This window comes from Quercus suber, unplaced genomic scaffold (genome assembly GCF_002906115.3).
Source record: "Quercus suber isolate HL8 unplaced genomic scaffold, Cork oak 2.0 scaffold_151, whole genome shotgun sequence".
Lineage (NCBI taxonomy): Eukaryota > Viridiplantae > Streptophyta > Magnoliopsida > Fagales > Fagaceae > Quercus > Quercus suber.
In genome coordinates, this window is record NW_027069612.1 from 1,047,999 (window position 1) to 1,059,713 (window position 11,715).

The 11,715-nt window shown below is 36.7% G+C and overlaps 1 long non-coding RNA gene across 1 annotated transcript; it reads left to right on the plus strand.

The window, feature by feature from the left end:
- Window positions 1–8,419: 8,419 nt before the first annotated feature.
- On the plus strand, window positions 8,420–9,589 carry LOC136069088 (uncharacterized). Its single transcript, XR_010630365.1, has 3 exons — window positions 8,420–9,056; window positions 9,154–9,294; window positions 9,392–9,589. It is a non-coding gene; the product is annotated as an uncharacterized LOC136069088 (long non-coding RNA).
- Window positions 9,590–11,715: the final 2,126 nt, after the last annotated feature.

Below are 11,715 nucleotides of genomic sequence, written 5' to 3' on the forward strand. Positions count from 1 at the left end.
TACCAAATGATAAGCAACATAGTAAATAATTTTTTTGAGTAAACAGTAATACTTATTAAAACATACATGAAAATAATAATAGTGTTTTAAACTGATTTTATAATACATTACATAACTAGAGTATAACTACAAAAATGTCTAACTTTTGTAGTTGTAGATTGGGTTTATAAATAATGGACACTAGAGACACACAACCAATATGGAATAAACATCACATTTTTTTTTTTGAGTAAACAGTAATCTATATATATAATAATAGATGAAGCAGAGAGAAACTCAAATAGAATTCCAAATTAGAGTTCCAATTTTGTGTCATGTGTCATTCCAATTGTTCAATTAGAATATGAAATTGGAGTCCAATTTTACTATACACGTGTATAAAGAAAATAATCAGAAGAATATAATATGATTTGGGGTTGTTTTCGAGAGAATCATTACTCTGATTCATTATTTTTATTTATTTTTACGTAAGTTCATTGTTCTCTTGGTTCAAACTTCAAAGTGCCTAGGGAACTATAACAGGAAGCCAAATATGGAAAGAAAAAAAAAAAAAAAAAATTGGAAAACAACCTATAGAAAATAAGCCTTATTTTTATTAGGGTTTTCGGTTGACCAAAGATAGTTTTCTATTAACTAGGTTTTTTTTATGCTATCAAACACTGAAAAATGTGAAAAATTATCTTTACAGAAGGTTTTCTAGCGAAACATATAGAGCGTAATTATGAGAAAATCTTGTTATAAACCCGTTATTGCACGCTTTATATACACACTCCATTTGAAATTGTGTTATAAAAATACAATTTTAGTTAAAATTATAAAATCATCTTTTTAATAATCATTACTTTATAGTTACATAGGTACATAAGCTCGTTAAGATTTTTGCTCAACTGATGTGTACCCGTAGTAAATGTGGTACACTAACATCCATTAATATTAGGGATACCAAAATAACTATACTGCTACGTACGGCCATTTGAATAGCCAATACTCGCGCGCTCTCGCGAGTTTCGAGGCTGGTGGCCAAGTTTTCATCAATGTCATGCACTCAATGTGGTTCTTGACCTAAATTCAATTCTATTTTTCATGGTGAATATTAGTATATATGTACGAAACCTAACTTGAACAAGAAATTTAAAGCCCAAATGTGGAAAAGAATTTAAGAGTTGTAAAATTGAGAGCAATCCTAAATAGGAAAAAAAGATTTTATTGATCACAGAAATATCTAGAAGCTCTTAAATGATTTACAAGCCCTACTCTTCTTTATATACACGCAGCACAGAGAGAGGGAAGAAAAACTAACTAGCAAAGCTAACAAAACACAGATCAACACATATTAGCTTTACATCAAGGAGCACAACCTTTTGTGCTACAACTTTGGTACAACTCTGCTATGACAGACTGTAAGTGATGCAAAAAAAGATGTGAGTCCATATGGAAGTGAAAGACAACTAATCACATTTTGTCACATATAATAGTTGTAAAAAGTATTTGATAAAAGTTGTGGTTCTAAAATAGCTCACAAGTAAAATATGAAAGCAAGCTCCATGTCTTGAATCACTCTGTAAGTATTTTTTTTATATGATAAATCACTCGTACTTCTTGTGATGTAGTGGTTATTCCGGGCAAAGACTAAAGAAGAGTACTTTGGCAGAGTCTTTGTAAATTACAAGAGTACGTATAGAGTTTATCAAGAAATAGAATAGTTGAGGAATCGAGTACTGTCAAGAACTTGAAAGCTAAATTTTATACACCATGATTGCATTACCCGGATAAGATGAAGGACATAAAAATACATGGGATTAGTGCTATATTCACAACAAAACCTAGACAATAAGTAGTTATTCGTATTTGGACTCATTACTAATATCATTTTATTTTTACTTATCCTTAACTACTTATCGCATAAATTTTTATTGTGAAATTGTTATGAAAATATTGTGAATACATGGTTAAAATAGATATAACTCAAGGTGAAGCATCACCTCTTAAATTAAATTGTTTGAGAAAGGGAAAATTCAATAGTTCAATTTGAGTAAAGAATTTCCTTTTCTTTTTTTCTTTTTGACGTAAAGAATTCAAAGAAGTAAAAAAAAAAATGTAATTATCTAGGTGCAAAATTGTGGGCACACATGCATATACTAATTTATATAAATATATATATATATATATATGTATGTATATAAAGGAAAGTTAATGATTGTCCTAAAAATATTGGTTTATGAAATATTTTTAAAATTTTTTAATAAAAAAATTAACGAACAATTAATTTTTTAATAACTTTTTATATTTACCATAAAATTAGTAATACAAATTTCTTAAAATAATCTATTAGCAAATATCAATAGTCCGACGTGACAGTAGATAGAACTCCTTAATGACAAGATTGATATTTAGAGTAAATGTGGTCGCTATTTTCCATTCCACTAGCTTATTATTAATTAGTCATATTATAAAAGTCAGTGTTCAACTTTCTTTCATTTTTTTTTTTTTTTGTGAGAAGGAAGTCAATGTTCAACTTGATATAACAAATGATGATGTAATTGATTTTGTGAAGGCTGGACCATAAACTTCAACAACAAAAAATAAGCCCTCCCCTCCCTTCCCCAGTATCTACGTACCTATCTCAAAAATAAATAAATAAAATTTTAGCTAGGTTTTACGTTTTATTGTTGCGGAAAACTGATTGTTCTTGAAAATACTGTAGCAAAATAATTTTTAAATGTATGAATAGTATCGTGTGACCTATTTTTAATATTTTTAATGCATGAACAGTGCATAAACAGTGTACACACTATTCATGCACAGTACATTTTGTCCCTCAAAAGTCAATAACTCTGGGTAAAAAAAAAAAAAAAAAAAAAACTGAAAACGCCACTTTAAGTGAAAATGCACATTTTTGTTTTTGTTTTTTTTTTTTTTTTAAGCCGGAGTTATTGACTTTTGAGGGAAAAAAAATACTGTACATGAACAGTGTTTGCACTGTTCATGCACTGCATATTAACTGTTTACTCATTAAAAAATATTAAAAATAGGTCCCATGATACTATTTATACATTTAAAAATTATTTTGCTACAGTGTTTTCAGCAACAATAAGCAACAATAAGTTGTATCCAAATGGACCCATAATAAGAGAAAATATTTTAATAAAGTATATTATTATGTCACGGTAAAAACATTTTCTCCAATATCATAATCAAAATAATTTCATTCGATATAGTAATTTTTCAGTAAAAATATATTCTATCAAAATCTATTTCGCAAAAATTCAAATTTTATTTGTAATATTTTAAATTAAACAAATATATAGCCCAAAGGTTGTCAAATCTTTTTTTTTTTTCATTTTTCTTCTTTCAATAAAGCATATATCTACAAATCAACAAATAACCTAAATTCAATCAGGATTGAAGACTAATTAAACAACATACTTCACTAAAATTTTCTTTCTACCTACAAACGTCAAACACTTCGTCCCCCTCAATTAATACATTACAATCACCATCTCACACTGCCTATCCATCATTTCTTCTCTTCAACTCAAACTGAAACTGAAACTCAATCCAATCCAAACCTCTTTCACTTTCTCTCTCTAAATTTTCCTCACCCTCCATTCCTGCCAATCATTAATTTCCTCTTGAAGATCTCTCTCTCTCTCTCTAAAATTTAGTATATAATGGTCTTAGAGGTCCAACATCAACGTGAACACCAACCTTTGATTGTCCTGTTGTCCTGCATTCTCAATCTCTCCTCTGCTCTATCCTCTCATCAAATTTCACTTAATTACCACGTTACTTTCCATTTTGAAGACAATAATCCTTGACCTTATACAAGGTATACTTAGTTACTATAATCCATTAGTTTATCTATTTGCTAATCTTTTTTAGGCGTTACTTCCACTTTCGCTGATTTACTTGACAAAATCATAGCCTCAGGTAAAATATTGTGCAGAAGCAGACGGAGCAAAAGGTGTTTTGGCAAATACAAACATGAGCCGAAGACCGAATAGTCCAGAGCTGGATTTGAGGCTGAACTTGTCACCACCAAGGGCAAACTCACCAGATGAGTCGCCAAGGGTTTCGACTTCTTTTTCTTCAGACATGTCAATTGAGGGCTCAAGCGTTTCATCAGAGCCTGAAGAGACATTGCAGTGCCCGAGCAGCCCAGATTCCACATCAATGTTGCTCATAGGGTGTCCTCGTTGCCTCATGTACGTCATGTTATCCGAGGTGGATCCAAAATGCCCGAAATGCAAGAGCACTGTGCTGCTTGATTTCCTCAAAGAAGAAAACAGCAAGAATAATAGAGGGAACTGAGGAGAGCGTAGAATGCCTTCCTTTTCTTGTTCTTCATGGAGCACCTACTTGTCTACGCTACCTTAATTAGGGTTACAGTCCAGTTCTCTCTTCTTCCATTTTCTTTCCCCCCCCCCTGTACGTTAGGAGCCTCTTTCCTTTATATAACCCCCCTTCTCTTCATCTTCATCGTCCACTTGTACCTCATCCGTGAGTCTACTTGAGTACGTGTCACATCAAGCATCTTCTTTAGCTCTGTGTGAGTGGCGGTAGGTTAGGATACATTGTTTAGGGGTCTTCTCCACATAAATGCGGCCAGAAAAGTTGCTGCAGAGTATTAAATACGGTGGTAGCAGCTTTTCCTTTAGATATTTCTCCATCCTTATCGTTTCCCAGCATACTCAGAGCTTATCTTGATCAGGTGGAGTCCTCGGAAGATCATTTTGACCTTTTACACGCTCAATTGATTTATAATATTCGCGTCAGAGGATTATAACCTCTTCGGATAGGAGATGTCCTCTTCGGATTGTAATCATTCTTCCTTCTGAGGGTCCCACTTCCAGATGGGCCCTGCCCTTACCATCTCCTTCTTCTCGGTCGCACAATAGCTCTCATATGGGCTCTCGGCCCACTATGTTGGACTGAGCCCTTTTCCCCCCACAATAGCCCCTCAAAATTTTAATTTTTCCCTCGCATCCGAGGAGAAAAAGTAAGATTTTGATTTGCCACGCAAGGGAAAAGAAATAAAAATAAAGAAAAATAAAGAAATTTAAAAGGGGGAAGTCATAAATACCCCCGTTTACACGTGCGCGGGCATAGAGACAAGCGCTTCATTATTGCCGCTGTCAGTTCCGTATTCCTAAAGCGCTGTATTAATTACTCTAGGCGGCGTTTTGTCCTTTGCATCCAATGGTGGGTTGTTGATCCAACGTTCAGGGTTCTTCTTCAGGATTTGAACGGAATGAATGACACCGTTTCACTTGTCTCCGTATATAAACCCCTGGAGGAGGTTATTTTTCTTTACTTTACGCATTCTCAGAGCACCCAAAGAGTCCTTTCCTTCAAAACCTTTCAAGTCTCTTCGGATTTCTGTGTTCTTTGCTTCCAGGATCTACAAAGAGTCCATCTTGAGTCCAGGGATTTTACTTCAATCTTGTTTGTGTAAGTTTCGGCACCTCCTGATTCTTTACTTTCTTCTCGGCTAACGTTTTCTTCCCTCAAAACCCTTCTCCTGTCCACTGCTTCAGTCATTCTTTAAAAATGGGCAAATTCCAACATCTCGTCGATAGTCCGGCGTTGATAGAGGAATTTAAGCGAAATTATGGTATCCTGCGAGGGGTAAATCTGAGATATTGCCCTCCAGAGCAGATACTAACAGCCCGAAGAGAGAGAGAGGTTGTAATCCCAATGATAGCCTTCATTGAAGGGGGAATGACCCTCCCAATGGGCTCCATTACTCTAAATTACCTTCGCAACCACAGGCTCTCTCCTGAGCAGTGCGCGCCCAACACCTTTAGGATACTAGGGGCCATCGATGTCTTGAACGAATAGTTAGGACTAGGGCTGACCTGGCATGACTTAGCATACATGTATGAATGTCATAGCCAAAAAAGGGCAGGATACTACCTTAAATCCCGATCCGATGTCGTTAGATTGTTCTCCTACCTTCCCAAATCAAATAAAGGGATGAAAGACGACTATTTAATCGTCTCGGGTGCATGGCATGACGGTCTACACTGTTTGACCGAGCCAGGAGAGCTAGGTGTGACTTCTTAGACTTAGGATTTCTAACAATAGTCTTAGGATCTTCATTTTCCATAGCCATTTTTTTTTTTAACGTCATCCTATTTCAATTTTCTGACCCGATCTGTTTATTTTTTTTACAGATAAGGCACATACTGCTCCTCGGCTCAGCCTTATCAACGCCCCCGCCCTCAATTACCTACTATGCTCGGAGATATTCGTAAGTGAAGACGGACAGCTCCGGTCCATCCCACTCATACTCGGCTACACACCCAAGAAAGTAGACATCCAGCCAGCTGGCAACGCCATCACACAGGGTGATCACCGGTTACAACGAATAGACGTCGCTAGCGACACTTTTTGGCGCCATACGACCTTGCACCTGTTCCACACCCCAATCCATAGGGCATTCCCTTGCTAATCCGACCAGTTCAACAAGTTCCTCTCGAACCGGCGGCAGTAGGTGAAAGAGTCAGCTCTTCATCCGCTTCGTTAGAGGAACAAATTGACAGATTTAAATTCAGAAGGGACACTTCAGGAGAGGTTCAGGTAATACCCTCTTCAGATTTAGAGAAGGAAGCCGACAGGCAATCCTGTGTCCGCCAACCACTTCTGCTGACTATAGTCCCTAAGGACTCTTCCGAAGAAGAAGAAATGTCTGACTTGAAACTTCTTCTGAAGAAAAGGGGGAATAAAGCTGAGTCCAAGGGGACGGGGACCTCTCGGCCAGTGGTGAACTTACCTCCACCCCCACCCCCACCTCAGATCTTTGATCCGGCCTTGAAACCGATACCGGATCTAAAGAAAAAGAGGCCTCTCGAGCCTGAGGACCGGGAGGTGGTGGTGCCACCAAAAACCACCAAGCAGCAGAAGGTGATAAAGGATCATCGTAGCAAAAGGGCCTCTTCTGTGGAGAGCAGGGAAGAGCATCCTGTAGCCGACGTGCGCCGAGGGCAGCGCACTTGGTCTCCCAGGTTGGAACTAGATGGGGTTCCATTTTCCTGGGAGACCTCGGTTAGGAACTACGACGGGGGCAGAGTGGGGCTGATAGCCGAAGCTTTGGAGCAACCGCTGCTCCTCCCCCATGACATGAAATCATACAGGCGTTTCAGCTAGTATGATCTTTTCATGTCCCTGAAGAGGGACCTGGCCATGGTAAGCGTGCTCATTCGGCTCTTCGGTTGGAATAGTAATTTTCTATACTTTATGCTAACTTCATTACTTTACTTGTTCAGATTACCCAGCAAGTCTTCGTGGCTGAAGAGTGGAATCGGAAAGCCTACGTTGAAGCCCAAGCGGAGGCCCACTCTAGGTCCGAGGTTGAAAAGGCACTGGGCAGCCTGAAGGAAGAGGTCTTTCAGATCTCGGACCAGCTAAAAGGGGTGACCCAGGAAAGGGATAGCCTCAATGTCGGTCTGAGAAATGTTGAGACCCAGGCCGAGGCCTAACGCAAGCTGCTGAATGATACTCAAAACAACTTGGCATCTGAGAAGACGCTTGTGAAGGAACTTCGCACCGAACTCCAGAAGGCCAAGGAGGCTCGGAGGGACGCTCAGCTGGCCAAAGAGGCGACCGAGGCCGAAAAGAAAGCGGCCTACCAACTGGGAGTGGAGTCGACAGAAAAGGGTCTTACTGAGCAATTTGCTTCAGTCGCCCGGGACTATTGTGACATGACCTGGGGTAAGGCGCTGGATGCTGCTGGAGTGCCTGCTGACTCGGAGCTGAGGCTGCCCAAAAGCATATTTTATGACCCAGAAATCTGAGAACTTTTAGAGGTTGATCCCCCTCCTCTAACACAACTCCTAGAGGTCTCGGAGCAGCCTTCGGTTGACCAAGCTCCCCCAGTCATCCTTGAGCCTACCAAGGATTCTGGCCAGCCAGGTGATCAGAGCCTCCCTACTAAGCCACCTGAGGAAAATGGCGAGGACTTGGGAGAAAAGGAAACATCCTCGGAGCCCAAACACCAAGCCCCAGTAGAAACTTAGACTTTAGGTTTTTTGTTTTTTTTTTTTTTTATAAATATTACCGTTTCCTAAGAAAAAAAAAAAAAGAAAAAAAAAAAGAAGGTAAATGAGCCATGCAGAATTTTAATGTGAACCTAAACTCAAATAACTAAAATAAGATAGAACTTAATGGATGAAAATGACAGTTGATTAAAGTGTAATCTATATATTTATTTAAAAAAATGGAAATGAGCCATGCGCATAAATTTAATCTTTAGATAATGTTTAAAACTCATCAAAAAAGAAAAGAAAAAAAAGATGATAATGTTTAAAATCGAGTTAAGAAGAAACAACTAGAAACCATTTTTGACCAAAAAAAAAAACTAGAAACTATGACTATAGAAGAGAATAGACTAGAGAGTAGAGACTTCACAGTGTCTGTTGAAGTCAAACAAAAAAACAAAAAATACAACTCCAACTCCAGCAGACCCTAACCTTTCTTATGGCTGAATTAGCTGCTCAGTCGAACTCTGTATTTTCTGTGGACAACTTTTCGAGTTTCCCCATACCGCTTTTCATTGCAAAACATTGGTGGCTCTGGAATTTAGAGGCGGGATTGAGCTCGATCCTCCTCCTCCTTTCAACTCCCAAGCCTCAAGATTCTGGGTCTCTACGAAATTTATTATAAATCCGACAACACTTTATCGAGCCTCTGCTCCGGCTGCCCGAACCTCGAAGATTTGGCAGTGGTAAACGATTTTGTAATCGGTCCTGTCATTGTGAATTTTAAAATAAGCTTACCTTTTCTGAAACGTTTACGTATCGACTTCTTATCATTTCAACCCGGACCTCCTGATTACAGACTTGAAATATACGCCCCAGTTCTGGAGTGCTTTCGATTTTTTTGGTTCTTTGTCAAACATAGTTTTTCTTGAAAAACTAGCCCACTTAATTGAAGCTCATTTCAAGGTTTACGTAGTAGGTCATGTATTTTAGAGGTATTATTCAGATAAAGTATTCAAGGTTGTAAGAGCACTAAATAGGGCTAAATTCCTTGAATTATTTCCTGGTGACGAAGAGGTAAGACCCCTTTTTATCTTTTGTCATGGTTTTCATGTTTTTTGTTTATTAATATTGTTAGGAGTAAGCTTATTGTGTTTATAATGTTGTTGTGCAGTGCATCGACTTTGGTTATATATATCCTTCCATGTTCCAAAATTTGGTCCGATTGAACTTTAAAGTTACTCAATCTAACTGGCACGTGCTACAATCCTTGCTTGTAGTGGCTCCTAATTTAGAAGTTCTTGTTCTTGACAAGGTTAGTTAAGTTATTCAGAAATCAGAATATATGGTTAATTAATGTACCCTAAACTTACACTAATGATCTACTACTGTACTGTGTATGTTGTCTTCAGCATTATTACCATAAAAGTCAGTTATGCTGGATGGAGCCATCTGATGGTTCTGGTTATTTGTCATCGCGCCTGACAACTTTTAATTTTAATGGATATGAAGAATTGGAACATGAAGACGAATTCATAAAATATATTCTAAAGGAAGCGATAGTCTTGAACTCAATCACAATTAAAGTTTCTGCTCGATTTTATCAAAAAAAAAAAAAAAAAAACGTTTCTGCTCAACATTCAAAGGGAAGTTTTCTCAAGAAATTATCAATGATAGTCAATTCCAAGTGGTAGCAAATAGGCTAGGGATGCCTCATATGAGAGGTCACTAGTTTGAATTTCTCTTCCCCCCTCCCTCGGGCCAAAACTCACCTATCAAAAAAAAAAAGATGGGTATTTAGTAGTGTAAGGACTGTTTTTGGGCTGTTAACACCTGTATCGTATCTAAAATGTGTCTTAAATGGATGTTGTATTTTGACTAGGAAGCTTCTGACCAAACTGTTGTTCTTCTTATGTGAATCTTATTGCTTACATGGCTTATGGAGAACCTGTTAGTTCGTGTTGCATCGTAACAGGGGATTCAAATCCTTTAAAATTATTTTACCACAAAAAAAAAAAAAATATAGACGGTTTCCCATCCATTTAATTCTTATCTTTCTTCATTTTTTGTGTTGCTTTTTTATATTTTGCTATTGTTTCTTTGTCTTTTGTCCTCTTTTGCCAAGAGGCAGGGCAAACATATTATTATTTATTTTTTTTATAAAAATGAACCCAAAATTTTGATTTCTTAGATTAGGATCTCCTATTTCACTTATGCTTCTTCTCAATTTTCATTTCTTTATCAGTTTCTTTAAGAGATTTATCTTGTATGCTCATTTGGATTTACTCTGGTTTCTTCTATTTTAATAAGTTTGTTATTATCAAAAAATTTCCTCCTTAATTCCTTCTCAACCAAGATATGTTGGCTTCTATGGCTTTCTGCTATATGTTGAGTTCCTTGGCTTTCTCTGTAATGCAACTAGCTTTGGATCAGATCCACTTGTATGCATTAATGTTTCTCCTCCAGCATGTTCTAAAGTTCTACATTCTGATGAATACCAAAACCTCCCTCTGAACATAAATGTTGCCCTAAGCCTTATCAGAACCAGCTTTCCTCATTTTCTTAGCCTGCAACTCCATTCTGGAATTTCTTTCTTTGCTGTTTATTGTCTAGTATCATTGAATAGGATAGCATCTCTTCTAATGGTTATTTATGTTAACATATCATCTTATTCTTGTTTGTAACTATGCTCTACTCAATGGTCTAATACTTACGCATTACTCGCTGTTTTTTATATTGGAGGAGTTTATTTGATCTAAAGCTCATTGGCTTCAAGCACCAACCTATTCACTATTTTATTCTTCAGCGTGTCTCTAGTGTGACCGACTTGTCTCTAGTGTTTGAAGTGCTTCCAAAGATTCTTTTGGACAAACAAGTACTTAATTTTTAATGGTGGTGTTAATTGGCCAAGCTGAATTTCTCGCCCTGATTTAAATATCATTAAAATTTAAGTAGCAAAATAAAAAAAAAAAAACAACCTGGAAGGACAATGGTATAAATGTGGATAGTAAGCAATTCTTGGATTGTGGATAAACTTAATTAATTTCTACAAATGGTATTTAGTTGTCTTGAGGACCTACTTTTGGGCTTCCTAAGTGCCTTATGCAAAATGTTATTGGACTTTGATAGGAAGTTATTAAGTTAGTATACCAAATAATAATAAATAATAATAAATAATAATTTAAGTAATTCTATTTTGAAATTTGTCGTATAATATGCATAAATTGATGATGTAAAACCTGTTACTTCATCAATTGCGAAGGGATGCAAATCTTATCAAAAAGTTTGTTCATACAACTATAATATTGCATTAGATCAATTCCATTGGATATTAGCTAATCAAGAAAAAAATTACACAACACTGTAATGTGTCTTTGTCTTACAAGATTAATAGTACACCTCTTCCTTTCACCTTCCCTTATGCATATATCTAGTCCAATATCTGAGTCAATTCATATTAGCTCATTAATCACTACAATTAAAAATAATAAAATAGTCTCTCTCATTTTCAATGTTGGATTGAACATTTTCACTAACTTTTCATCTTTCATATTCACTCTCACATTTTTACATTTATGTTGTAATATTTATTCATTTTGATTAATTAATATTAAAAAGCTCCAACACTATTTGTTGATCAAGACCTACAAATCACTGTTCTAGCTTTGTGCATTAAACTATAGGTGAAAAACAGTCTTTATGTTAAAGTTGAAATCCACCCCCCCCCCCCCCCCCC